Raw genomic sequence first — 26,648 nt, forward strand, 5'->3', positions numbered from 1 at the left:
CTACTGAATCCCAAACTCTAAGGGTGGGGCCCAGACACCTGCTTTTTTTTTTTTTTTTTTTTTTTTTTTTTGAGACAGAGTTTCGCTCTTGTTACCCAGGCTGGAGTGCAATGGTGCGATCTCGGCTCACCGCAACCTCCGCCTCCTGGGTTCAGGCAATTCTCCTGCCTCAGCCTCCTGAGTAGCTGGGATTACAGGCACGCACTACCATGCCCAGCTAATTTTTTGTATTTTTAGTAGAGACGGGGTTTCACCATGTTGACCAGGATGGTCTCGATCTCTTGACCTCGTGATCCACCCGCCTCGGCCTCCCAAAGTGCTGGGATTACAGGCTTGAGCCACCATGCCCGGCTGACACCTGCTTTTTAACAAGGCTCCAGGTGCACGGTCAAACTTGAGAACCACTGGGTCACTGCACAGGGCACCGAACCAGATGTCAAATGCAGGTGGCTTGGCACCTCTCACCGGGGCGTGGGTTTAGAATCCTGTCTATTCTTACCACCCTCTGGGGTCAGTCACACAGGATATAAGGTTTACTCATTAATTCAACAAATATTGAGTGCCTACTGTATGCCAGACATTGAAACAAAAAGTGGGGTACAGTGGGGAACAAGTCAAATTGGGGCCTGACCTCGTAGAGCTAACAGAGAAGACAGACATTCAATGAATCATTACCTACCAATTCCTTACAAGATATGCTTTGCAGGGTTTTTAAACTCAGCGCTTCTTGGGAGGCCCATACAGGCAGATCACAAAGTCAAGAAATCGAGACCATCCTTGGCCAACATGGTGAAACCCCGTATCTACTAAAAATATAAAAGTTAGCCAGGCATGGTGGTGGGTGCCTGTAATCCCAGCTACTAGGGAGGCTGAGGCAGGAGAATCACTTGAACACAGGAGGCTAAGGTTGCAGTGACCCGAAATGGTGCCATTGTACGCCAGCCTGCTGAAAGAGCAAGAGTCTGCCTCAAAAACATATATGTATATCAATTCTTCTCAGTCCTTAATTTGCATAGAAATGCCCTGGGATCCTGTTGGAATGCAGGCTCTGATTTAGTAGGTCTGCGGCAGGCCTGAGAGTCTAGTCTGTCTTTTGAACCAGCTCTCAAATGAAGCTGCTGGCCTGAGGGCCACACTTGGAGCAGCAAAGCTTTAAACTTCCTGAGGCAATTCATATCCGTTATCCAATTCCAGCCTACAATTTCTCTGATGGGAAAAAAGTGACAGGAATAGTTATTTTTTTTCTTCCGTGTAGAAAAACCAGGAAAGAGTCAGGAGCGGTTATCCCCCTCTCAGATGAGAAAGCCAGGCCCTGGCACTCTGAGTGTCACATCAAGGCTGGGTGTTAGGGCCCCAGGAGCTCACTGCACACTGCCTCCCTTACTAGGACGTTCTGGGCTTGGCTAATTAACTTCTGCATTTGAATTTTATCACAGAGCCACAAGAGCTCTCCCTGAGCCAGTCCTGATGTTGGGGAGACAACCGCTTGGTTCTCCCTCTGGCCCAGGACTTTGATAAGAAAATAGATGTGGATTTGCAATGCACGTGAGTCAAGCAAGTTCTTTGGGCTGAACGATAAAAAAAGGCACATTGCTCAATGCTGGATGGTGGCAGCCCCTCTCATTCCCCGCAACCCCATAAAAATAAAGGCCTCCCAGTCCCCTAGAGCAAAGGGAAAATGGGAAGCAGGCTTTTCTTGGCTTGTCTCCAGCCAGGGCAGCTGGAATCTATTGGACACATTCAAACAGTCCTCTCCCTAAGATAGGCTGGCTGGGTAAATGTTTCCATTTCATTTCAGGAGGCCACTTCCTCTCTTGAGCCTCCCAGCTCACCCGGGGCCACCCTTCCGCTCTTGCACCCCAGCTATGATTCTTGCCTGCACTGAGCTCTCAGGGTCTGTGAAGGGGATTTGTATGATTCCAGGTGATTTCAGGCATTCCTTTGGAGGCTCCACTCCACATCAGCAAACATATTAAAAAGCATCCAAGGCTGGGCACAGTGGCTCGTACCTTGTAATCCCAGCACTTTGGGCTGAGGTGGGAGGATTGCTTGAGGCCATCTCTTAAAAAAATTTTTCTTTTAAAAAAACCACTAGCCAGGTGCAGTGGTATGAGCCTATAATTTCAGCTACTCAGGAGGCTGAAGTGAGAGGCTGAGGCAGGAGGATCACCAGAGCCCGGGAGTTAGAGGTTGCAGTGAACTATGACTGTGCCACTGCACTCCATCCTGGGCAACAGAGAGAGACCCTGTCTCAGAATAAAAACCCAATAAACAAACAAAGAAAAAACCCTACACATCTTTTGTGTTAGTATTTGGCCAATGTGAGCAAGTTTTATTTGTTAGCATTGTGACTATAAAAAAAAAATCATGCTTTTATAATTCTACTTTTAAAATAATTCGCCTACCAGGAATACATTCAATCTACAATTGGCTGTGCTTTCTCACATCAGTATGCAAGCCAGAAAATCTTTTCCAAGTAAGAAAAGCAAGCCTTATTGTTTTTAAGCATAACGAAGTTTTATGAATTCCCAATTTATTCACAAAATCAGCATGTAATTTTTGTAGGCATTTGATCTAACCTTTAATTTCAGTTCTGCAATTCTTTTTCTACTTTGAGTTCCCTATTTTTGGGAGGAGAACTGAAGCGTCTTGGTAGGATCTTGATGGTACTTAGTAGCTAAAATGGCCTTGAGTCAGGGAGGGTGAGGCAGGCGAAGACCCAGGCAATAGTGGATGCTCCTCGTTGGGGGAAACCGCTCCTCAGCTCTAAGTCTTCTCTGTACATCGCTTTTCTCTTGCATTTTCTTACCTCCAGGGATCCAGTTTCAGCCAAGAATCTGGTTGCCATGGTGACAGAGAAAACTAGGCAGAATTGTCAGGTTCCAGGCTTTGTTCAAATGTACTAAATTTTAATTACAGAAAGCGTGGTGAGTTTTTGGGCAAGGAGGGTGGAATTCTGGCACACCGCAATCTGCATTGAAAAAGGCCACACAGAGAGAGGGCGTGACAAGAAGGTGGCAGGGTGAGAGGTCTGGGGGCCCAGGCAGCTATGCAAAGGTTACATACACAGCGGGTAGTCCTATGGGCCTGGGGCTGGAGATGGCCTTTCAGATCTGGCTCTCCTGCTCCTCGTCGTGTGATCCTGGGTAATAATCAGACGTCTCTGAGCCTTCCTTTCATTCATATAACAGGATAATCCCACTAACACCTGCCTCCTACAGCTGCTATTAAGGATTACATGAGCCGCTGTGTTTAGCATAGTAGTTGGCACACATTAGATGATCCAATATGATTATATTCATATGTATATGTATTGATTTACGTTTATTGAATTCAAAGTAATAACTATTATTTTTGAAAGCAAACTTCACAGGTCCAAAGAAAGTATTCGAGTCACTCTCAATGTCTCTGCCCTCATAGAGTATGGCGTGACTTCAGTCCTAAGGGAAAGGAAAATACTTTTTGTCCTGTGGCTCCGGTGTGTGTTAGGGCCCTGGAGACACCCATCTTTCTTATCTGCTCACAAGCACAGCCAATAGGCCACACTGGCAGAGCAAGTGTTTCCTCTGAGCAAAGTTAAAGGACGAAAATAGCAGTCTGCATTTGTAAGCCACTCAAGAAACATCAATCCAGCTGAACCTGCTGTAGCAAAGGTAGTGAGCAGTGGTTCAATCAAATGTGTGGGGTCGGTGATTCTTAAACTGAGATGCACATTGGAATCCCCACCGAGTCCTCCACTGGATGCTCAAATCCAGCTGGGAGAGGGAGGAAGGGAAGAAGGAGTCAAGAGAGGTGATATGGGCCAGGCTTGAGGGTGAGCAGCCTCACTTCCATCCTCACTCCATCAGCCAGCTGCAGGCACATGCCACGTCTGAGTGTAAGGGACTGAGAAGCTGGTCAACTGCATAGGCAGCAGGAAAACCAGCCAGCTGCTGCCACACGGGTGATTTTGATGAACAGCTAAGTTCAAAAACTCTTCTCCTGGAGTAAAAGGGAAACATAATTGAGGTTTCAAAAGCTGAAGACAGAGATAGAAGGAAGCAAACAAAATACCGTCTTGCAGTGGAAGAGAAGCTTAAATGGTTTACAGAGCACTGTCACATACTCCCACTTAAGTGTTTCAGAGAAGGTGTCACAGGCTCCAACTTGCCCTTTGAAGGCAGGACCTCCCCTTCCTACGGCACCCTGGCCAGCCTCCCTTCCCCACCCAGCACACTCTGGTCTGCTACATGCCTGCTCATCTCAATTAGACTGCAGGCAAGGGTTCAGCGTATTCATCTTTGAATCCCAAGTGTCTGGCAAGGTCCTTGGCACCAAGTAGGGAGAGCTGGTTGAATTTAGTCTGGGAAATTAATGGAAAAGAAGAAATTCAGAGGCAGAAAAGACCCCTGGTGGTTAAGAGCCCTGATTTTGCCCCGTAGTACCTTGGTGACCTTGGACAGGTGACTTTAGCCTCTCAGCGTCTTGGTTTTCTTGTTTGTCAGTAGGGTCTATGACTTCATCGACCTCAGATGCTTGTTGCGAGGGTTAAATGAGCTAAGAGATCCAAATGTGCTTAGAAGAGCATCTGACTCATAATAAGTCCCTGGTAAGTGTTGTTGCTATTTTTGTTAGTAAATGATAAGAAGTCCTACCACTGAAAGGATAGGAAACAGAAGGAAGAGGGTAGAAATGAGCAATTGCCACTAGAAGGGCCTGTGTGCCCACAATGGGGGTGAGGAGGAGTCTCATAGAGCAGGTAAGTTTCCCCACATGCCATGGCCAAGAGACTTCAAAGCAAGTCAACATCAGAGGGTGACATCTGCCTTTCTGCAGAGCAGATGGAACAATCACTGTGCTAGCCTTACGCAGGCCGGGGCAGGAAACGGGTTAGCCAGAGTGAACTGCTGACACCGGTCACAAGGAGTCCATGGTGCCAAGGGGTTCTGAAGGGAAAATAAGACATATGTGTTGGTGTGGGTGGGGGCATGTGATTTGGTGGGGAGGAAGAAGGGTAGAAGAGAGAAGAAATTCTTGGGGCATCTGAGAGCCACCTGATAATATTTGACACTGTCTTCAGGCAACAGGTGATTGCTTTATTGCATTAAAACTTCCAAAATTCAAAAGATACATTGCAGCAGCTGCCCGGTAAGATTTCAGAGATTTGGAGGACACAAAGATGTGTTAGAAAAATACCCTAAAGCCCTGCATGATAAGACAAGGCGGGAGATAATGCAGGGGCTGTCAGCTCAGTTATTCAAGGGTGACGTTCATTTCTCATGAAAATGAAACACCACTTCTGATGATATCAAAATTAGGTGTCTAATTTGTGGATAACCTAGACCCCACTGGCTCTTTCCCCACTTGTTCCTTAGATGAAAAACATTATGAGATGCCAGTTACGAAAACCTGACAGAAGTGAAATAATTATTTTAGCCTGTCCTTCAGAAGAGCCTGGGTGATGGGTGGGTTGTGGCTCCGAGGAACTCAAGGCTCCTTTCTGTTGTTAAGCCCCTAGGAGTCTAATCCTGTCCTCTCGATGGTGATGGTTCTGTTGCTCCACCATCAGCAACACTGGCAAAAGGTGCTTTCTCAGCTTCCTTTGAGATGACTCTGAATGCTTCATGAGGTATGTGATGAACTGGGAGAACAGCCCATAATTAAAGAACGTTCCACCAATTCTCTCCTGCCTCCATGGCAAACACCTATAATTCTGTAGTCAGATAATCAGCCCTCGTTGCTGAGGCTTTGACTACCAACACAGTGCAGAATCCTGAAGGTGTCTTCTGTCGTTTGCCTCTTAAGATTGAAAGTCACTTTAAAAATCTAGGATCTGCCGGGCGCGGTGGCTCACGCCTGTAATCCCAGCACTTTGGGAGGCCGAGGCGGGTGGATCAAGAGGTCAAGAGATCAAGACCATCCTGGTCAACATGGTGAAACCCCGTCTCTACTAAAAATACAAAAAATTAGCTGGGCATGGTGGCACGTGCCTGTAATCCCAGCTGCTCAGGAGGCTGAGGCAGGAGAATTGCCTGAACCCAGGAGGCAGAGGTTGCGGTGAGCCGAGATCGTGCCATTGCACTCCAGCCTGGGTAACAAGAGCAAAACTCCGTCTCAAAAAAAAAAAAAAATCTAGGATCTGAGTTCTGGGCGCAGTGGCTCACTCCTGCAATCCCAGCACTTTGGGAGGCTGAGGTGGGTGGCTCACTTGAGATCAAGAGTTCCAGACCAGCCTGGCCAACATGGTGAAACCCCCATCTCTACCAAAAAATAAATAAAAATTAGCCAGGCATGTTGGCATGCACCTGTAGTCCCAGCTACTTGGGAGGCTGAGAAAGGAGAAGCACTTGAATCCGGGAGGCAGAGGCTGCAGTGAGCCGAGATCCTACCACTGCACTGCAGCCCCAGTGACAGAGTGAGAGTCCATCTCAAAGAAAAAAAATGTAGGATTTGAGGGCAGCTAAGAACATAAGGGGCCAAGGGTGAGGGGGGTACCTGGAGGGGAGTGAAGGAGGGGCCACTGTTGCCCAAGTCCAGCCTCGGGTCTCTGCTCTGCTTAAACTCCTGCAACTCTCCACTGCCCTGACAATGACATCCCCACGGTTCATCATGGTCTTAAATCCCCTGAGAATTCCACCTCATCCTCTGCCACTTTCCTTCAGTGCTCTGAAGATGCCCTGGTCTTGCTTCAGTCCCCTGGACACACCCAGGTAGCCTCCATCTTTGCATGTGTCGTAGCCTCTTCCAGGAAAACCCTTCCTGCTGCTCATCCCAGAACTGAGTCCTGAATTTACTCTTATTTTGAGAGAGGGAGGCATTTCCACCACCAGAAGGGATCTTGCCATCTCGGTAGCCACTGTACCCTGACACCTGGCGCATCTACTATATAGAGTCACCATGAGTACACTTGGTTCACAGTTTGGTTGGGCAAGCCCCAAAGCTTGGTTCCCGGTAGGATCAGTCTTGGTGAGTGGGCTGAATTTCTATAAAAGTCTCCCTACCAGTTTCCAATCTTGGTGAAACTATCTTTGTGAGCACAAATGAGAAAATTTGCCATTCATGTCACCAGTTACCCAGCTGTGGACCATGCGGGCCAGGTCCGCAGAAGAGCCTCATCCTACTTTCACTTTTTATTTCCTCCAGTCATGGGAACAGTGGGGTGCCACTTTTTCAGAAACTCTAAGAAACGGTGTTCATGAAAGTGGCCAGAGAATTTTTACAAGTTCACCGTTAGGAATGATTAAATATCCATGACTAATGCCTCTGTTATTAAATTGTATTGGGAGTTCAAAAGTTTGCATACTGTGCATTAAGAGTAAAATGAGAAGAAGAAAGCAACCGAACCTCACTTAGAAAACATTTCTTCTCTCCTTGGCCGGGTGCAGCAGCTCACACCCATAATCCCAGCACTTTGGGAGGCCAAGGTGGGTGGGTCACTTGATGCCAGGAGTTCAAGACCAGCCTGGTCAACATGGTGAAACCCCATCTCTGCTAAAAATACAAAAATTAGCTGGGTGTGGTGGCATGCATCTGTAATCCCAGCTACTCGGGTGGCTGAGGCAGAAGAATGGCTTGGACCCAGGAGGCAGAGATTGCAGTGAGCCAAGATGACACCACTGCACTCCAGCCTTGGCAACAGAGCAAGATCTTGTCAGAAAAAGCGAAAGAGAGAGAGGGAGGGAGGGAAGGTGGGAGGAAGGAAGAAAGGAAGGAATGAAGGAAGGAAGGAAGGAAGGAAGGAAGGAGGGAGGGTGGGAGGGAGGAAAGAAGGAAGGAAGGAAACATTTCTTAGCTCCTGGACCCAGAAGTGCCTTCCATCCATGAATCCAGGAAGCAGAAATGAGAGCTGCCACCAGGGTAGAAAAAGCGAGTAACCTTTATGTGAGACATAACACCCAGGCCAAGTGAGCCTCAGGAAATGGGAACCCTCTATGGTCACACTCATCTGGACTGGGCCACTCTGAGTGCCAGAATTTGTATAATGTTTTAGATTTGCATGGATACAGAAATATACAAGAAGACGAATATATAAGAGGATTTAGCAGTGGTTATTTCTGAGAAACAAGGAGTACATGTAGTTTTTTGGGGGGGGTTCTTAGCTGAATTTTTTGAGGTTTCTAAAATGAACGTAATTTACTTTTGGTATTTTTTAAAAACATTGAATATTTAAAAATTTTTGTAATAATGGCATTCATTAATCAAAAAAATTACAAAACAGTAGAGTTACAAAGGAGGAAAAAACTGCTGAAATCATCTACTATTTATGTTTGGGGTTTTTTAAAACTGTATTTAAAAAAAATAAACTGTTTTGTCTTATTTAGCATAGCCATAATTATACTACATATAAAATATTTTGCTTGCGTTCTTTAACTTATTTCATTGTAGGTACTTTCCATGCTATTACTTAGTCTTTACAACACTATTTTAACTTGTGAATAGTATTCTGTTGAAGTATCACAGTTTGCGTTTACTTCTGTCCTCAATAGGGGACATATATGTTCTTTCAATGTTTCATGGTCTCAAGCTGCCCTTAGCTTGTCATGCCATAGGGTTTAGATTCTATTCTTTTTTTTTTTTTTTTTTTTTTTGAGATGGAGTTTCGCTCTTGTTACCCAGGCTGGAGTGCAATGGCGTGACCTCGGCTCACCGTGACCTCGGCTCACCGCAACCTCCGCCTCCTGGGTTCAGGCAATTCTCCTGCCTCAGCCTCCTGAGTAGCTGGGATTACAGGCACGTGCCACCATGTCCAGCTAATTTTTTTTTTTTTTTTTTTTTTTTTGTATTTTTAGTAGAGACGGGGTTTCACCATGTTGACCAGGATGGTCTCGATCTCTTGACCTCATGATCCACCTGCCTCGGCCTCCCAAAGTGCTGGGATTACAGGCTTGAGCCACCGCGCCTGGCCTAGATTCTATTCTTAAGGCAATGGGAAGTTGCTGACAGATGTTAAGCGGCCAAGTCATGTCATTCAGTGTTCATTTAAGAAAGTTCTTCTGGGCTTTCGGAGAAGATAAATTGGCTACAGTGAGGCTGAAGTTAGGGAGAACAAGAAAGCTGAGGCCGAAGCTGAAACTTCCCAGACCTCCCATTTCACAAAAATCGATACTCACAGGGCCTGTTTCGCCTTCACTTTACACTGGATTGTAAAATTTTGAGCATTATGAAAATTTGGGGCTCCAACTTCTCCATTTTGCAGAGTCGAGTTAAGACTCAGAGGGTTTAAGTGACTTCTCTAAGGTCACATAGAGATTTAGTGGCACCTAGAACATAAGGCTTCTGATTTTAGTCTCATGTCCTTTACCAGAGCAGACTGCATCATCATGAAATAATATAAATTAAATGTCACTGGTATATTCAGCAATGTGTTAAGGTGAAGAGAGGTTTATAAGTGTGTAAAAGACAGGGATAGTAGTGATAGTAGGGGTGGTGGTAATTGATGGTGGTGGTGGTAATGATGTTGGTAGCGGTGGTGCTGGTGGTAATGATGATGGTGGTGATGGTAGTGGTGGTAGTAGTGGTGGTGGTGGTAATTGGGTGATGGTGGTAATGATGGTGGTGGTGGTGGTGGTAATTGGTGGTGATAGTGGTAGTGATGGTGGTGGTGGTAATTAATGGTGGTAGTGATGATGGTGGTAATGATGGTGGTAGTGATGGTGGTGATGGTGGTAATTGGTGGTGGTAATGATGGTGGTGGTGACGGTGGTATATGGTGGTGGTGATAGTGGTAGTGATGGTGGTGGTGGTAATGATAGCGGTGGTGATGGTGGTAATTGGCAGTGGTGGTAATGATGGTGGTGGTGGTAATGGTGGTGATGGTAATGACGGTGGTGGTAATTGGTGGTGGTGGTGATAATGATGGTGATGGTGATGGTGGTAGTGGTGGTGATAGTGGTGGTGATTCTTTACATAGGACAAAGTACTTCCCCAGCTATGATCTAATTTGATCTTTGAAATAACTCAAATAATAGTGGCCATGGTTTCTTGCCATGCTAGGCATCATGTGAGATGTTTTAATTATTTGATACCACAGCCCTATGAGATTGGCATGATTATTCTTCCCATTTTACAAATGAGGAAACTATAGCTCAGAGAGTGAAATGACTCACCCAAATAAACAAGGAAGCTGTAATTAGAACTCGTTTTATCTAAGTATACGAATTTTACTGACTTGTTTTTTCCAGGAACAACCATGCAGACAATACTTTCCTCTGATGAGCAATTTAATCAAACTATTGAAAGTCATGGGTGAATTAGAAGGGAGGTGGGCTGGCTGGCCTGGCCAGGCGCCCATACACCTGGGTTACTGGGAATAGGCTGGCCACTCCTTTCAAAGATGCCTTTCCTGAAGGACATGTAATACAAGGAAGGCGGCTCCACACAGCAGCATTCTTCATGTGTAACAGCAGCCAGTGAAACAGGGCTACATTCTAAGGAGCTAAAAAGCAGGGAAGAGCTAAAAAGCACTGGGCTGCTTTGCCATGTGAACCTCGTTATTAAGAATGCTACCTCAGAGCCAGGCACTGTTGGCTCATGCCTGTAATCCCAGCACTTTAGGATGCTGAGGCAGGTGGATCATTTGAGATCAGGAGTTTGAGACAAGCCTCACCAACATGGCAAAACCCAGTCTCTACTAAAAATGCAACAATTAGCCTGGCACAGTGGCACACACCTGTAGTCCCAGCTACTCAGGAGGCTGAGGCAGGAGAATTGCTTGGACCTCAGAGGCAGAGGTTACAGTGAGCAAAGATTGTGCCACCTCACTCCAACCTGGACAACAGAGTGGGACTCCATCTCAAAAAAAAGAAAAAAAAAAAAAGAGGCACAAGAAATGACAGGCACATAAGCTGCTAGAGGACAAAACTGTTTTTCAATCTTGAAATCCTCTAAAAATTGATCACTCCTCACAGGTTCCTGTCAGCCTAAATCTAGACATTTATTGCTATGGGCAAGAGTTTGCGAGTGAACAAAATTGCCCAGGGCAAATGTGCTTCTGGAAACATGATAGCAAACAGTTATTATTGGATCATTTCAATGTGAACTTATTTGGAACAGCTGTACTTGGTTCAGTACATTAATGTAGCCCACAGTTAATTAACCATCATGACTGACTTGCTGGGGAAAATGCAGAACACCAGGAAAGTAAATGTCACATTTGCTTTTATTTGCTGCCCTAAACAAATCATAAATACCGTAAGTTTCGTAGTCTGACACAACGGTGCCAGGGATATTCAACCTCCTGTAATGAATGAGATGGAGGGACAAGTGTGATGATTGCCAAAAGCACTGACAAGGGAGACAAAGTAGTTTCTTCATTGAAAACACACACACACACACACACACACACACACACACACACACACAAATCTAGGCTGAGCACAGTGGTTCATGCCTATAATCTCAGTACTTTGGGAGACTGAAGCAGGTAGATCACCTGAGGTCAGGAATATGAGACCAGACTGGCCAGCATGGTAAAACCCCATCTCTACTAAAAATACAAAAAATTAGCCAGGTATGGTGGCAGAAGCCTGTAATCCCAGCTATTCGGGAGGCTGAGGCAGGAGAATTTCTTGGACCTGAGAGGCGGAAGTTGCAGTAAGCCAAGATCACGCCACTGCACTATAGCCTGGGCGACAAGAGTGAAACTCCATCTCAAAAAAAAAAAAAAATTCTAATCCAATAAAGAAAAACCAAAGACCACTGAAAGCGCCTGTTTTTGAATTTGATCACATTGCAGACTGTGCTGAGAAAGCACATTGGTTTTGCTCATCATGTGGCAATGGGTTTTCTGCTCCTCATCCTCCCCAGATACCAGCACGGTTCACCTTCTCCTCCTGCAGGTCTTCACTCAGATGTAACCTTATCTTCAGTGCCCTCCCTAGCTCTTTACCTAAAATCACGCACTCCCCTCCCCCACACTGCCCATGCATCTTCCTGCTTTTTAGCTCCTTAGCACTTATTATTATTTCAGTACTCTATGTTTTAAATACTTATTTATTCATGATTGCTGTCTCCCCCACTAAAATGTAAGCTCCATGAGAGCAGTGATCTTTGTCCTTCTTCTTCTCCCATTTTTCCAATGAGCACAGTGTCCGACACACAGTAGGCTCTAAATATATATTTGTTGAACAGATGAATGAATGAATGAATGAATGAATGGAACAATCAATCAATCAATCAATTTTTTCAATAAAGTTATTGAGAACCTACTAAGGGGTAACACATAGTAGGCTCTAAATACCTATTTGTCGAACAGATTAACAAATGGGGCAATCAATCAATCAAATTCCTAGATAAGATTATTGAGAACCTAGTAGGAGGTATGACTAAGGAATGATAGAGAAAATATCATTTATTGAGCCTCTTAATAGCATTTATTCAGCCTCTGTGATCTACCTCAGACATGGAAAGCTAGGTGATTTTCACATCTGATACAGAAACCCCAAAATGTAACTTTTGCTTTAGGGGATGAGAACAGAATTCATCCTAGAGATAAAACAGCTCTACTCTATAAGAAAACATTTCATGGTACTTGGCTATTCAGAAATGAGGGAAGGTGGACTGAGGTTGTTCATAAGTAAGTAAAATCAACTATGGTTTCCTTGGGCAGGATTTTTGGTTGTTTTTGTGAAGGCATTGTCAGTTTGTCCCTGACAAATGTAAAATACAGAAGTTCCGGTTTAAGCTGAGCTGGGAAAAATTCTAGGCTTGAGTGTGAAAGCAGATTTGAGAAAGAAATTGGTTCTGAGGGAAGAGACCCCACAGTCACGGAGGCCAACTGGTGACCAAAAAGAGAGACTGTCAATGAGGGGCTCCTTCTAATAGGGGATGATAATGGATCTACAGAGATGTTTAAGATCTCATTTTCAGTTGTGCAAGCAATGTACTCAATCCTTCAGCAAATTGGTTACACAAAATTACTGAGTGAACACCGACTGTACAGCGGTACTTGGTGTTAAAATATTAAAATACTTCTTACTGGTTGGCAAATAGCCTCTGCCTGAGGCTTTCTCTCCCAGTTATCCGCTAATACACTGTTACCTTGAGTACCCCGGCCCACTCCAAGCCCCTTTAGCCACCTGGTGGTCCAGAACCTAAAGGGTTATACCCGACACCACAAGGATACTTTAGGATGGTTTGGCCATTCTCTGCAAAGGCCATGGCAGAGACTCTCTCATGGCTCATCCTTGTGATCCCAGCACTTTGGGAGGTTAAGGTGGGCAGACTGCTTGAGGCCAGGAGTTCAAGACCAGCCTGGGCAACATGGCGAAAGCCTGTCTCTACTAAAAATGCAAAAAAACAATTAGCCAGGCCTAGTGGAACATGCCTGTAGTCCCAGCTAACTCAGGAGGCTGAGGTGGGAGGATGGCTTGAGCCTGAGGGGTGAAGGCTGCAGTGAGTCGAGATCACACCACTGCACTCTACCTGGATGTTGAAGTAAGATCCTACTTTAGAAAAAAAAAAAAAATCTGACTCAGCCCTGCCTCCACACGCATACCAGCCTAATAAAGGGGAAGACTGTCCACAACCAGGTAGAAGCAGAGCAGAAAGAGGCAATAGTAGGAGAGACTGGAGGGCCAGCTACAGCGGAGAAAGGGAAGGTATGGGATGGGAGGTGGGCAGTAAGGGACAGGCAACATCCAGGACACGCAGGCACTTGCCAAATATCTTCAGTACTATCCGGAGGGCCCTAGTATTCTGCAGTCACGCAGGGCAAGGATTCAGGCTATCACTACCTAGTGTTAAAGAAAATGAGCTCGCAGAAGGCTGGGAACTCAGGGACGCTGAGATTACATATCAGATGGAGAGAAATACAGCGTTGCCCTTCCCAACATGGAACTGCTGATTCTGGTAGATTCAGTTGTATGTCAAAGGACAGGTGGTGTCAGCGAAGCACGAGCTGAAAGAAAACAGCATCATTCCCCATGTATTTAATCAGATGTTCAACTGTGCAGGGGGTAGACATGGCTGTGGCTGGCTCCCGCATGCCAGCTCCAAATCTGATGCATTCCACGTCCAGAGCACCCCAGGAAGGAACACAGAGCCCCTGGTGTGTTCATTAGACTCCCTGCTCAGCCCCAGCACTCTTTTCTCTTAATATCAGGAAAATGAATGAGAAACTGTGAGGCAGAAGTAAAAGCAAGCATCTTCCAGAGGCCCAAGCCAACGCTTCCGGGGCGGTGGGGACTCGCATTTTCATAGGCCGCTTCGTTCTAGCTCTCTTCTCCCTTTGTCCTGCCACGTTCACTCTCCGCTTTTCATCTCACACTTGCATCTTTTCCTGAATGAATAAGGATCACACCCCACTCGCCAGCAACGTGGCCAGCCCCGTGCCAGGCACAGAGGCGACACTCTGGCCGTGGCTTGCTGAAAGCACAGCAACGGCTCCCCTCTCACCGCAGAAAAGCCAGCTTGTGCCCAGAAAACCAGAGAAGGAAAATGGCAGTTCATCATGGTAACTAGGACTGAAGACAGAGCTATCAGAAAGCCCGGGAGGAAAGAGCCAGTTGTCCCTTCAGCCTCCTCCTGCAGGGTGGTGAATGCTTCAGACAAACACCGCATTTGGGACCGAGGAGGTCTGTCTGCCATGCCCAGGAAGATTCATTCAGGATATTCTAGAGCAAAAGTGTCTTCTCTGTTGCCTCTCTGACCTTCTCACCTACAACTCTCCCAGTGCTCCACTCTGGACCGATGGACTTCCTTGCTGTTCCAGGGATTTGCCAAGCATGAGCCTTCTTCCAAGCTCTGTACCTCCAGTTCTGTGTGTTTGGAACACTCTCCATGTCCCCGCAGCACCTCTCCTCCCTTCCCTCAGGTCCTCGCTCAAATGTCACCTTCCCAGAGATCCTCCATGACGACACTACCAAAAATCACATACACCTCTAGTCACTCTCTCTACCCTTACCCGGCCTTATTGTCCTTTCTAGCACTTTTCCCACCAGACATATGTGATGCTTATTTTCTGTCTCTTTCTTTAGTATGTAAGGTCTCCGTATCAGGCACATGTCTGTTTTGTTTGCTGCAGAGACCTCAGTTCCCAGAAAAGAACTTGGCACAAACAGAGGCTCAATAAATACTATCGAATAAGTGACCAAATGGTCCCTCAACTTTTGCACCAGCGAATATTGTTTTATTATTAATTTCCCTCCCCCAAACTCTTAAGAAATTCTTATGGTATCACTGAAAAGTTAGTCTGAGCTTCTGAGAAGCAGAAACTGACTTGTTTTAATCCCACCCATGGGAGCCTTTTAGTTGACCGTGTTAGCTTCATTCCAGGTAAAAGTGTAATTTACCTTAGCCTTTCCAGCCCCTATATCCAAGGTGCAGATGTGCCCTGGCTGGGAATCACTGCTTCACACCTTCAATAACATCACTTCTTCCCATTAATGGAGCATCTACCTCCATACACTGCATGTATACATTTGTCTACACCCCCATCCAGATGCTCAGGCATTGCACAAAAACTAGACTCAAGAATATCCCATTGGGTCACTCAATCAATACCAAATATTTTTCCTGCATCTACAAGATGTTGGTAATACAGCAATAAACAACAGAGCTGTGGAGCTTACATTGTAGAAATTAGACAATTAAATGTTAACTTGAATTAAAACTGACCTAGAAATGTGGAGTATTCAAAGATATTAACATATGTTAAAATTTTTCATTTTCACAGTTCTGGAAGTGGATAGTGGTGATGGTTTCACTATATTGTGAAAGTACTTAATGCTAATAAATTAAACACAAAAATGGTTAAAGTGGTAAATTTTATATTATGTGTATTTAACCACACAATTTTTTTTTTCATTTTCTTTCCTGGGTTATGCTTTAAACATGTGTTTTGTGGTTCAGCAGTCTGCACATTTTCACTTAAATTTCTTTGGTTCGGTAGAAAAGGAGTTTGCACAAAGAGTATTAGGTAGCTCACAGAATTATCAGGAAGCCTGGAGAACAGGCTTAGGGCTGTGTTTTGAGAAATAACATTCACAGATCTGTTCTATCACCACTGCCACCAGGCACTGGATGCTGCGGTTCACAGTGTCACTACATAAACCAGGATCTTACTTTATTGCAACTGCTGCTGCCCTCAGTACCAGTAGGAGCATTTCCCTTTTTTTTTTTTTTTTTTTTTAACTTTTTCTTTTTTGAGACAGAGTCTTACTCTGTGGCCCAGGCTGGAGTGCAGTGGTGTGATCTTCGTTCACTGCAACCTTCACTTGCCTGGTTCAAGCAATTCTCCTGCCTCAGCCTCCGGAGTGGCAGGGACTACAGGCCCATGCCGCTATGCCTGGCTAATGTTTTGCATTTTGGTAGAGACAGGGTTGCACAATTGTTGCCCAGACTGGTCACGAACTCCTGAGCTCAGGCAATCTGCCTGCCTCAGCCTCCCAAAGTGCTGGGATTATAGGTATGAGCCACCTCGCCTGGCCACTTCATTTTTTTTTTTTTTTTTTTTTTTTGAGGAGTTTCACTCTTGTTGCTCAAGCTGGAGTGCAATGGCACTATCTTGGCTCACTGCAAACTCCGCCTCCCAGGTTCAAGCGGTTCTCCTGCCTCAGCCTCCCAAGTAGTTAGGATTATAGGGATGTGCCACCACGCCTGGCTAATTTTTTTGTATTTTTAGTAGAAACAAGGCTTCACCATGTTAGCCAGGCTGGTCCTGAGCTCCTGACTTCAGATCATCCACCTACCTCAGTCTCCCAAAGTGCTGGGATTACTCCCCGCCAGTAGCAGCACTTCTGAACCAGGAATTTGACCTTTCAGCCACTGCCCCTAAAAAACATCCCCTCCACCATCTTCACCAGGAAATGGATTCTGGATGGCACTGCCATTCTTACATTGGCCACTTTCAAAGTGAAGTCTCAAGTCTCACACAAGCATGTCTGGTGAGTGGAGCCCAAATCACACACGAGGGCATTAGCAGCAAGGGAGACTAGGAATGTGTTTTCTGATGGGCTTGTAAGGTACCAAACACTGGAAGGACTTTCAGTAGATGCTGTGCAGCCAGGAAACATGACAGGTGTCCCCTACAGATATGCTTTTATTTTGCTCTTTTCTTTTTTTTCCTCCTAACCCCACTTTCACTTGTCCAAAGCTTCACTTACACTCTACTTCCTCAGACTCCTATAGAGCCGCCGCTAGAATAGTTTGGAACCTCCCCCAAATTTATCTGAAATTTCTCTGCATACAGATGCACAGTGGTGTGTCAGGCTCACTGTGGGCTGGAAGAGAATCAGAACACAGTGCAGCTTCTCTGCAAGCCAAACTCCCCTGATGCTTAATCCCTAGGCAAAACGCAGACACTTAAGGATGGACCGTAGGATGGAGTAGACAGACAGAGGCAGAGTGAGCCAGACAACAATTCTTACGCTGGAAAAATATTGTCAACCTAGCAGATACTCATGAAGTTCTTTCTTTCTTTCTTTTGAGAGGGAGTCTTGCTCTGTCACCCAGGCTGGAGTGCAGTGGCATGATCTCAACCCCTGTAACCCCTGTCTCCTGGGTTCAAGTGATTCTCCTGCCTCAGCATCCCAAGTAGCTGAGATTTCAGGCATGCACCACTGCACCTGGCTAATGTCTGTACTTTTTAGTACAGACGGGGTTTCACTATGGTGGCCAGGCTGGTCTTGAACTCCTTATGTCGTGATCTGCCCACTTCAGCCTCCCAGAGTGCTGGGACTACAGGCGTGAGCCACCACACCTGGCTGAAGTCCTTTCAATTTATGTTAATTCATTGATTCAACATTTCACAGATGTTTATCAAGGACCAACATTGTTCAGTGGACCAGGCCTGTTACAGGTGTTGGAGATTCAGTCATTGATAAAACAGAGGAAATTCACTGCCTTCCTGTACAGTCTAGTACATGAGGAGAAGTACTACTCAACCAAGTTACCAACCACTTTATTGATGGAATGACACACAGACAATCCAGAGTAGTAGTTCCTGGCCTTCTTTCCACTGGCAGACACATGACAAATGACACCAGTACCTCCAAAGGGGTGACAGTATAGTAGCACTAGTTATATGCCAGGCACTGTGCTAAATTCTCTCCACACATGAACCCACTCGGTCCTCACCACAACTCTCTGAGATAGGTTCTTTTGCCATTCCCATCTACAGTTGAGGAAACTGAGGTAAAGAAGTAAAGTTGCTTGCCCAGGGTCACAGCTGGGAAGCTGCAGAGCCGGGAGTAAAACCCAGGCCATGCGGCTTCAGTGTTCAGTTCTGCTACAGCACCGCTGGAAAATGTGGGAGTTACCATGTCATTCCCTGAGAGTCAGCTATAACTAACTCATTTTCCCTGCTACTCAGAAAGCAACTTTAAACCCACGCTCGTTCAATTATTTTGTTAAAGACATAAATCAATGGAAAATGCTTACTCTTTGATCAGTAAAGAACTTGCTGCAACATACATTACAGAAACTCGGGCAGGATTACTTCTGACCAGCTAGTGCCATTCAGTTCTTGGGAGGTTTGGGGGCACCTCTGGAATGAATCAGATTGCCTAATAAAAATAGTGATGATTTATTTACGGCTTATAATGTGCTGGACAATGGTCTAAGCTCTTTAAACATATTAACTCGCCGGGCGCGGTGGCTCAAGCCTGTAATCCCAGCACTTTGGGAGGCCGAGGCGCGTGGATCACGAGGTCAAGAGATGGAGACCATCCTGGTCAACATGGTGAAACCCCGTCTCTACTAAAAATACAAAACATTAGCTGGGCATGGTGGCGCGTGCCTGTAATCCCAGCTACTCAGGAGGCTGAGGCAGGAGAATCGCCTGAACCCAGGAGGCGGAGGTTGCGGTGAGCCGAGATCGCGCCATTGCACTCCAGCCTGGGTAACAAGAGTAAAACTCCGTCTCAAAAAAAAAAAAAAAAAAAAAAAAAAAAAACAAAAAAAACATATTAACTCTCCCATCTACTTCAAGGGCCCTTTTCCCAGCACAGAGCCTAGCCCAAACCCATACCCTCTGAGAATGTCCCCAAGAGATCCAAGATGGTCCAGGCGAGAAAGCTGTGTTTATCCCAGGTTACTGAAGGACCAGTCAGTTCAGTCCGGCCCTGACTTGGCATTGCAGAAGCCAGTGCCAAGGTGCAGAGTTTCAGGGACCTCTTGGTGAGCTGAGATAGCCCGCAAGAAGGAGACAATGTCATTACCTCTCCTGAAGCAATTTACCCTCCCCCTCTCCATCTAGGAGGGCACTCTCTGATTGACTTAATGCTAGGACGCTTCTGAACAGTGATCTACTGTTGGGAACCACTCCATCCTCTATGACAAATCAAAGAACACAGCATCCTGGAGACAAAGCCGCCAGGCATACCTTACTCTGACTTGACAGCTTTCATGTCTGCGTCAGCCTGCCTTTCTCTGTTTAGGAATCATCACAGCTCCAGCTTTCCTTCTAAATAATACGGTAAACATCCAGCCATGACTCAAGCCAGTTATTTGCTGTTGCCCAAACTGCACCTTACCCAGGTTCTCTTATGATCCCTGAGTCATTATCCACACAACAAGCCAGGTGCCAGCTCCACCTAGCAAGGCCTCCCTCCCCTGGCTCCTTGCCAAGCCTGCTCTTAGCCTGGGCTAATGAGCTCCCTCTACCCCAGCCCCGCCCGCTCTCTGCTCTCTCACCCACTCAGGCAGGCTGCAATTGAGAGAGAGTTCAAGAGCTGTGAAAAATGAGCAAGGCTTGGAAAACAGGAAAAATGCAAACTGGAAGCCCTTCATGCCAATTTTAGGGCAGGCCCTGTTAGGAGAGCAATAAAGAAATAGCCATTTATGCATTTTAGAAGCAAATGGCCCTTTCATCTGGAGTGGCTGTTTAATGAAAAGCACACTGTACTGCAGAGGGGGAGTGAGCTCCAGCGAGAAGCTCGCCTTCCTACTGCGGAGGAAAGGCTGCCTTGCTGAATGGCTGCTCGCTGCTGCTCCAAAAGTAGCTGGAGGTGGGGTGACTGGGCAGAGAATTGCCTGGTGGATGCGAAATTTCTTTTTATGCTTTTGTGTCTTGTGAATGTTCTTTTCCAGGGGTCTACCGTGCGCTGAGATACAGGAGTCTACCCTGTGCTGAGATACTGAGGCAGCTGGCCACAGCATCAGTCACGTTGGACTGTGTGATGGAGAAAGAAGGGCAGTAAGAGACAGCAATAGCGGCAGCACTCCATCTCTGGAGTCGTTTCCAGGGCTAAGATTGGAGATTTGCTGTCATCAGAAAAACACCACCTTTTTCAATATAACCACATGGGCCAACTCCTCCTCCCCTCCTGCAGCATGAGTAGATGGTTTGGAACCAGCTAGGCCACCGCTATCCAAGTGTAATTCCGAGACCGCGTGGGCATTGGGATTACCTGGAGTTTGGTAGAGATGCAGACTGTGTGGTCCCACCAACCAGGAGCTACTGAATCCACCTCTGCGTTGGCCCCCCCATGCCCGGGTGATTCTCCTGCACTCATTCCCTGAGTGCTGCTATTCTAGGCCTTGCTCTTGGTCGTGAGGAGAGAGATGTGGGGGAGGGAATGAGCCCCGAAGGCACAGGCTCTTTCTTGGGTGGGCTTGTGAATAGACACAGGGAACGTGGCCTGTGAGTAACAGCGCCTCTTCCTGCTTGCCGGAAACTTGCAGCACTGAGTCACCATCATTGTCTCTCTGCTAAAGTCTACAGCCCCTCCTCTCTCCGGCCAGGTGAGAAACACCAGGAGGCAATGACCTCAGCCCTTCACTGATGAAAAACTGTTTATTTCCTTTTGCCTGTAGGAAACCATGTCCATCAAGTATTCCTGGAGCTTCTGACTATTGCATCAAGCTTCCGACTGCACCTAGAGTCTTCTGACTGCTTCTGACCTCTCAGCCCTTTGAGAGGAGCTCCGCCAGTTCAAGACCCTCACCCGACCCTCTTCTCCGACCCAGGCCTTAGTCTCAGCTATCTGGGGCTAGCAGGCAGGTTGGCCTTCACCACTGAGGCCCCTGGTAAATTTCTACAGATAAATCCCCATTTAATATATATATTTTTTTTTTTAGTGTTGCCTGCCTCCCCCCACCACAACCCCCAACCCGCCCCTCCTCCCCACCACAAGATGTCAGGAGCAATGAAAGGTTATATTACAAAATTTTTTTGAAAGAAAACCTCCTAACTATTTTCTTAGCTTTGCAAATATTTCAAGAATGTCTGTGTTGTCAAGAGTGTGAAGAATGTCTCATTGGACATCCGTCGGCGTCACTGAAAAAATAAATCAATCTCTGATGGCGGAGTGTGAGAAACAGTGTATGAAGAAAAAGCAGGAGTTTGCTTTTTGTAATAAACAACGCTGGTGTGCACATGTTTTCTCATGTTACATTAGAACATGCTCCGGCCCTGGTCCCTTCTGCCCCATCTGCCCTTCTCTGCTTCAAGAAGTCCTTCAAGATAAGAATTTTCATTTATTTGAGCAAAGATGTGTCAAAATTGGCTTTAAAAAATTGCTGATGAGAAAGCTACGTGAACATTATCTTTAAGCCAGCTAATTACGCACAAGCTGGGGCCATTTTCTTTTCTTCTTTTTGCACTGTCACCAGGCTGGAGTGCAGTGGCACAGTCTCAGCTCACTACAACCTCCATCTCCTGGGTTCAAGCGATTCTCCTGCTTCAACCTCCAGAGTAGCTGGGACCACAAGCGCGTGCCACCATGCCCAGCTAATTTTTTGTTTTAGTAGAGATGGGGCTTCACCACGTTTGCCAGGATGGTCTTGATCTCTCTCTCTCTCTCTCTCTCTCTCTTTTTTTTTTTCCAGGAGCACGTGCACTTTATTGAATGCCACTGTGGAAAAGTGTGTGACGGTAAAGCGCTGATACAGGATGGGCTGGGGGCAGGGCGAGGGATGGAAGCTGTAGTACCAGGGAGACAGACAAGTCACGGGCAGAGCCCCTGGCCTGGGTGATTCCTCTGGATCTACTGATAGGCTTGCAGAATCAGGATTGGGATGATGATCATCAGAATGGTCATGATGATGCCCAAAATCAGGGCCCAGATGTTCAGGCACTTGGCAGTGGAGGCGTAGGCCTGGGCCCCAGTCAGATCGCCAACCATCTTCCTGTCCCTAGACTTCACGGAGTAGGCAAACGCTATGAAGCCCAGGCAGCAGGAGTTCATGAAGAGGGTGTTGAACAGGGACCAGACGATGTGGTCAGGCACGGAGGTCTCGCTTCGGATGTGGACCACGGTGGATGTCGGGGGTGCAGGGTTGTGGGGCACCCCCAGCACATCCACCTCATGCTCCTCCTTCAGCATCTCATAGTTTGGGGGACGGTCGGTGCTGGCGGGAGTGAAGAAGTTTTCAACAGTGTGGTTCATGGTGTCTGGGAAGACCGGCCGTGGTGGGGTTGCTGGGATGCTTCTCAGTGGGCCCTCCCCTTTCCCATTAGTTTCGATTTCTCAGCCGGTCTTGATCTCTTGACCTTGTGATCCACATGCCTCAGTCTGGGATTACAGGCGTGAGCCAAAGTGCTGGGATTACAGGCGTGAGCCACCGTGCCCAGTCCCATTTTCAAGCATTAACAGAGTTTGACGGAACACTAAGTATGATGCTGAGGACCTTATTAGGTTTGTGCTGTATTCCCAAGCCCAGCACGGTTCCTGCTACATTGTTAGCACTTGGAAAGTGTCTGGCTGAAGAAGTGAAGGAATCAGAAGAACAGAGGGCCAGATAGCAGTGAGTACATCTCAGAGTGCCTTGCTGCTTTCTGGCACAGGGTCATGTCAAGCTCCCAGAGACTCGGAATATTTACATATAAATTGAGGATGAAAATGGAACAATAAAGATTTGGGGGAGAGTGAACCCTAACAATTTTCAAGCCTCCTAGTCCATAGACCCTCACCGTAAGTATCCTCTCCTACTGCTTGAGGCCCTGGTCTTAGGCTAGATTCTGTTAATAGCAGAACTGGAGACAGGGATTCTCATGCAAGTGATTTATCAAGGAGTGCTCTGAAGACAATGGGAGTGAGGACAGCAGAATAGGGTAGGGGAAAACTAGCAAGGAGAGAGCTCAGGGAGTGCAAACTACACCACCAGGTTGGCCCTACCTTCAGGCAGGGGCCCATCAGTCTTAGGCATTGAGTCATTGACAGGATGTGAAAGGCACGGGGTGAAGAGAGAGGTTGGAAGTGAAGTTATATCAGAGGAGTTATATCAGCCCTAAAGGGGATTGGGCAGTGCACCAAGAGCATCTGCCACATTCCCAAGGTCTCCTTCAAGATGCAGTGGGGCCTGCCTCCCAAGCCTTTGTAATACACATGTAAGTGGACTTTTGTAGATGCATATAATTTAGGAGAAATTTTCACAGCCCTCCATCCTGACCCCTACTTCCTTACTCTATTTACATGCTGCATAGTTCATCCATCTTTATGTTAATTAGTAGCTTATTTATTATCTCTGTTTCTATACACTAGAATGGGAGTTCCATGAGGGCAGGCATTTGTCACACTTTTGACTGATGTATCCTAAGAATAATGCCTGGCATGTAGAAAGTACTGGGTAACTATTGGTTGAATGATAGAGTATTCTGACCAACATATTCTCTGCCTGGTTATGGCTCAGGGATTTTTGCAATGATTCTTTGGGTCCAAACAATCAACTTCTGACCTGCATAAATAAGCAGGGAACTCCAACACACTGGAGGAAGGATTAGAGAACCCTATGATTCTCAGATTTTAGTGCATTTAAGAATCACCCTGGGGATCTTGTTAAAAATGTGATTCTTGGTTCCCCCACTCAGAAATTCTAATTTAGTATTTCTGATGGAGCCAAAGAATATGTATTTTGCAAAAGCATAACTATCAATTTTGATGTAGGTGACCTGAGCTCACATTTGAAAAATACTGGTAGAGTATGAGACAGTGGGTCAGTTATAAATAGCTGCCTTAGCCCACCCAGCTGATCAGTCGCAGAGCTGGGGTTAGACCTGACTCTTCCCACTTCAGTGCAGCGTGTTTTCCACTCACAGTCTTTCTTAAGATATGTTTATAAGCTTTGCACATATGTTGGTTACTATGGGAACAGCCTGCTGAAATCCTACAACTGTAGTTGGGCTTTGAGGCATAGGTTGATAGCTATTTTAGCAAAATTTGGCTTCACAGTTTATTATGGCTTGTATTGCCCCTGTTTTCCTGTAAAATTGTAAATGTGCTTTTGTGGTATGCCATAATCGTTTATCACGAGGGGATCCAGTATGAGCCAGGAACTGGGGCAGAGATGCACGAGTTGATTTGGGGGTGTACTAAAAAGACATGCGGAAGTGGTATGGAAAACTGTGGAATGAAGCGGTGTGATATAATGCATGGTGAAGAGCTTTGGGGCAGGAGTACACTCACTGATTAGAAGTCAGTAAGCTAAAAAGCTGTGAGGAGGAATTTCTCCAAGCCGGAATGAATGAATGTTGGCTTAAAGATACTGCAATGAAGCAATTTCATTCACCATACACCTTCTGGTTGAGAGCACCGGCCATCCTTAAAAGGTGTGTGCCGTGGGTGGGGGTTAGATCCCCAAGGGGGTGTTCAATGGACAAAGGTGGTTGATAAACTGTCTCCTAAGAATAAATCCTTAAAGTAAGCACTGTATTACTTGCACGTGACACTTACAATGTGCCAGGCCCTGCTTTAAGTTTTATGTATCATCTCATTTGACTTCATAACAATAGGAAATTGTTATTTTTTAAGTTTGGGACTGGGTCTCACTGTGTCACCCAGACGAAGGGGTGCAGTGGTGCAATCAGAGCTCACTGCAGCCTCCGACTCCTGGCTCACATGAACCTCCTGCCTCAGCCTCCTGAGTAGTATGGTAGATACTATTATCTTCATTTTCCAGATGAGGAAACACAGAAGTTCCATCAGTTGTCTAAATTCATACAGCTACTACATATTTGAGGTAGGATTTGATCCAGGCAATCTGGGCCCAGAACCTTTGCTTTTAACCAACCACTACTCTCTAGTACAGCTGAAATGTAACAGACGGGACTTCGTCTTCTGGAGCATTGCCGGTAGGGTTGAAGAAGCATTTAATAAAGAGAGCTGGAACAAAACGGAATTTCTTGGCATGTTGGTAGGGGGAGGGCATCAGGAAGGGGAGGAGAGGCACTGAAAATAGTTCTGGAAGATGCATTTCAAGTCATTTCTCTGGAGTTATATGACCTAGCTTCTCTCTTCCTCGTCTCTTCGACCTATACAGAAAGTGTACCATGTTCATTATTGCCTTTGTCACGTGGCTTCTTTTCTGGGGGAGGAGCTCAAAGAGAAGGAAGAGGGGACAGTTGACCTCAGTTCCATAGAGGGCAGGAGGCAGCGGGTTGAAGAGCGCAGATCTCTCTTGATCTTGTCTTGAGTTGTGTGCCCTGACCCAGGATTCCGTAAGCGAGGGGCCCAAGTGGAGAAGACCAGTAGGACTTGGGAGGAACACCGTCTAGATCCCAAATGCTTGCAGGCTGTGGCTGAGAAGCTGCCGAAGAAACCCCGTTGGCTTGGCAATAGAGGCTGCCCAGAGAAAAAGGGAGCCCGAGAGACTGGCCCCGGGGGAGGAAACCACCAGAGGCTGGAAACCACCACCAGAGCTGGCGGCAAAAGTTTGCACCAAACCTCAAACCAGAGAACTTTCTTTTTCTTTTTTTTTTTAATGTGCCATCAGAGAGAGGCCTTGTGAGTGGGGATTTTTCTGGGATTCATCTTAAATGCAGAGAAGCTAGAGGTGGAAGGGAAAGAGCACGTCTTGAGAGAGAAGCTGGTCTCAGAGCGATGCGTGGCTCCTCCCGGATCCTTCACCCTCTGTCCCTCTTTTCCTTCTTCTTTTCCTCCTCCTTCTCCCCTTCCTCTAGTTCTGCTGCTTCCTGTCTCCCTCCTCAGTGCTCAGATAAGATGTGATGAGGGCAAATGAGATAGAAATATAAAGAAAGGTTTGTAGACTTAACCCTTCACCCAGAAAATGTATTTACACCCTACATAAAGTGCAGCCTGTTAGCCCTAAATAATTTCTAATGATGAACTTCAGACAGGTGGCTGTGGGTATACAGGGCTGGAGGAGGGCAGGCAGTGGTAGTGGATATTTGTGGATGAGACAGCTACTGTTGTTCCTTTCCTATGCAGGAAGCCCTATGCAACACACACACACACACACACACACACACACACACACACACACCAGCCTATTCACATACACACCTGCACTACATTTGGGTCATGTTCTGGGGAAGGCTGCCCAAAGACTCTGCAGTCTGGAGGAGGAGGAGAATTAGCCAGGTGAAGTGGCTGCTCTAGGAATGATGCCTTGGACCCGGTAAAGCTAGTGCGGAAGCAGCCACAGCTGCTGAAGCAGTAACGTGAGCATCTCATCAAGTAACCCTATAGGATCCCTCTTATATAAGTCTTTGCTAAGTACCAGTACTTTAGTGTGGTCTGATGCCAGCATCAGTATATCCTTGGAAGATGGCTCAATGTGGCCAAACTCTCTCTGCTTGGTGAGCAGTCCCCTCCCTGTCCCCTGGCCCTCACATGTGTATTCACTGATATGACCGCCTCTGCCCCGGGAGCCTCATAGCTGGCCCTGCCCCATTCCATGCATTCATCATTACAGTTCATTACTTACAACCATCTACGATTGAATGGTGAGTAGGCAACCGAATCCATACAACGGCTGTTGATTTTTTTTTT

General features: G+C 46.4%; 1 long non-coding RNA gene and 1 pseudogene across 2 annotated transcripts; one reads left to right on the forward strand and one right to left on the reverse strand.

The window, feature by feature from the left end:
- The first annotated feature begins 4,434 nt into the window (after window positions 1–4,434).
- On the forward strand, window positions 4,435–21,028 carry LOC141581394 (uncharacterized). 2 transcript variants are annotated; one of them, XR_012513983.1, is made up of 5 exons: window positions 4,435–4,738; window positions 5,491–5,608; window positions 19,175–19,393; window positions 20,008–20,413; window positions 20,734–21,028. It is a non-coding gene; the product is annotated as an uncharacterized LOC141581394 (long non-coding RNA). The 2 variants fall into 2 exon arrangements; XR_012513982.1 differs by having other exon boundaries at window positions 20,008–21,028.
- An 853-nt stretch (window positions 21,029–21,881) lies between these two features.
- Window positions 21,882–22,344, reverse strand: LOC101040764 (interferon-induced transmembrane protein 3 pseudogene; annotated as a pseudogene).
- Between the last annotated feature and the right edge of the window lie 4,304 nt (window positions 22,345–26,648).

The sequence above is a fragment of the Saimiri boliviensis genome, chromosome 15 (assembly GCF_048565385.1).
Source record: "Saimiri boliviensis isolate mSaiBol1 chromosome 15, mSaiBol1.pri, whole genome shotgun sequence".
NCBI lineage: Eukaryota > Metazoa > Chordata > Mammalia > Primates > Cebidae > Saimiri > Saimiri boliviensis.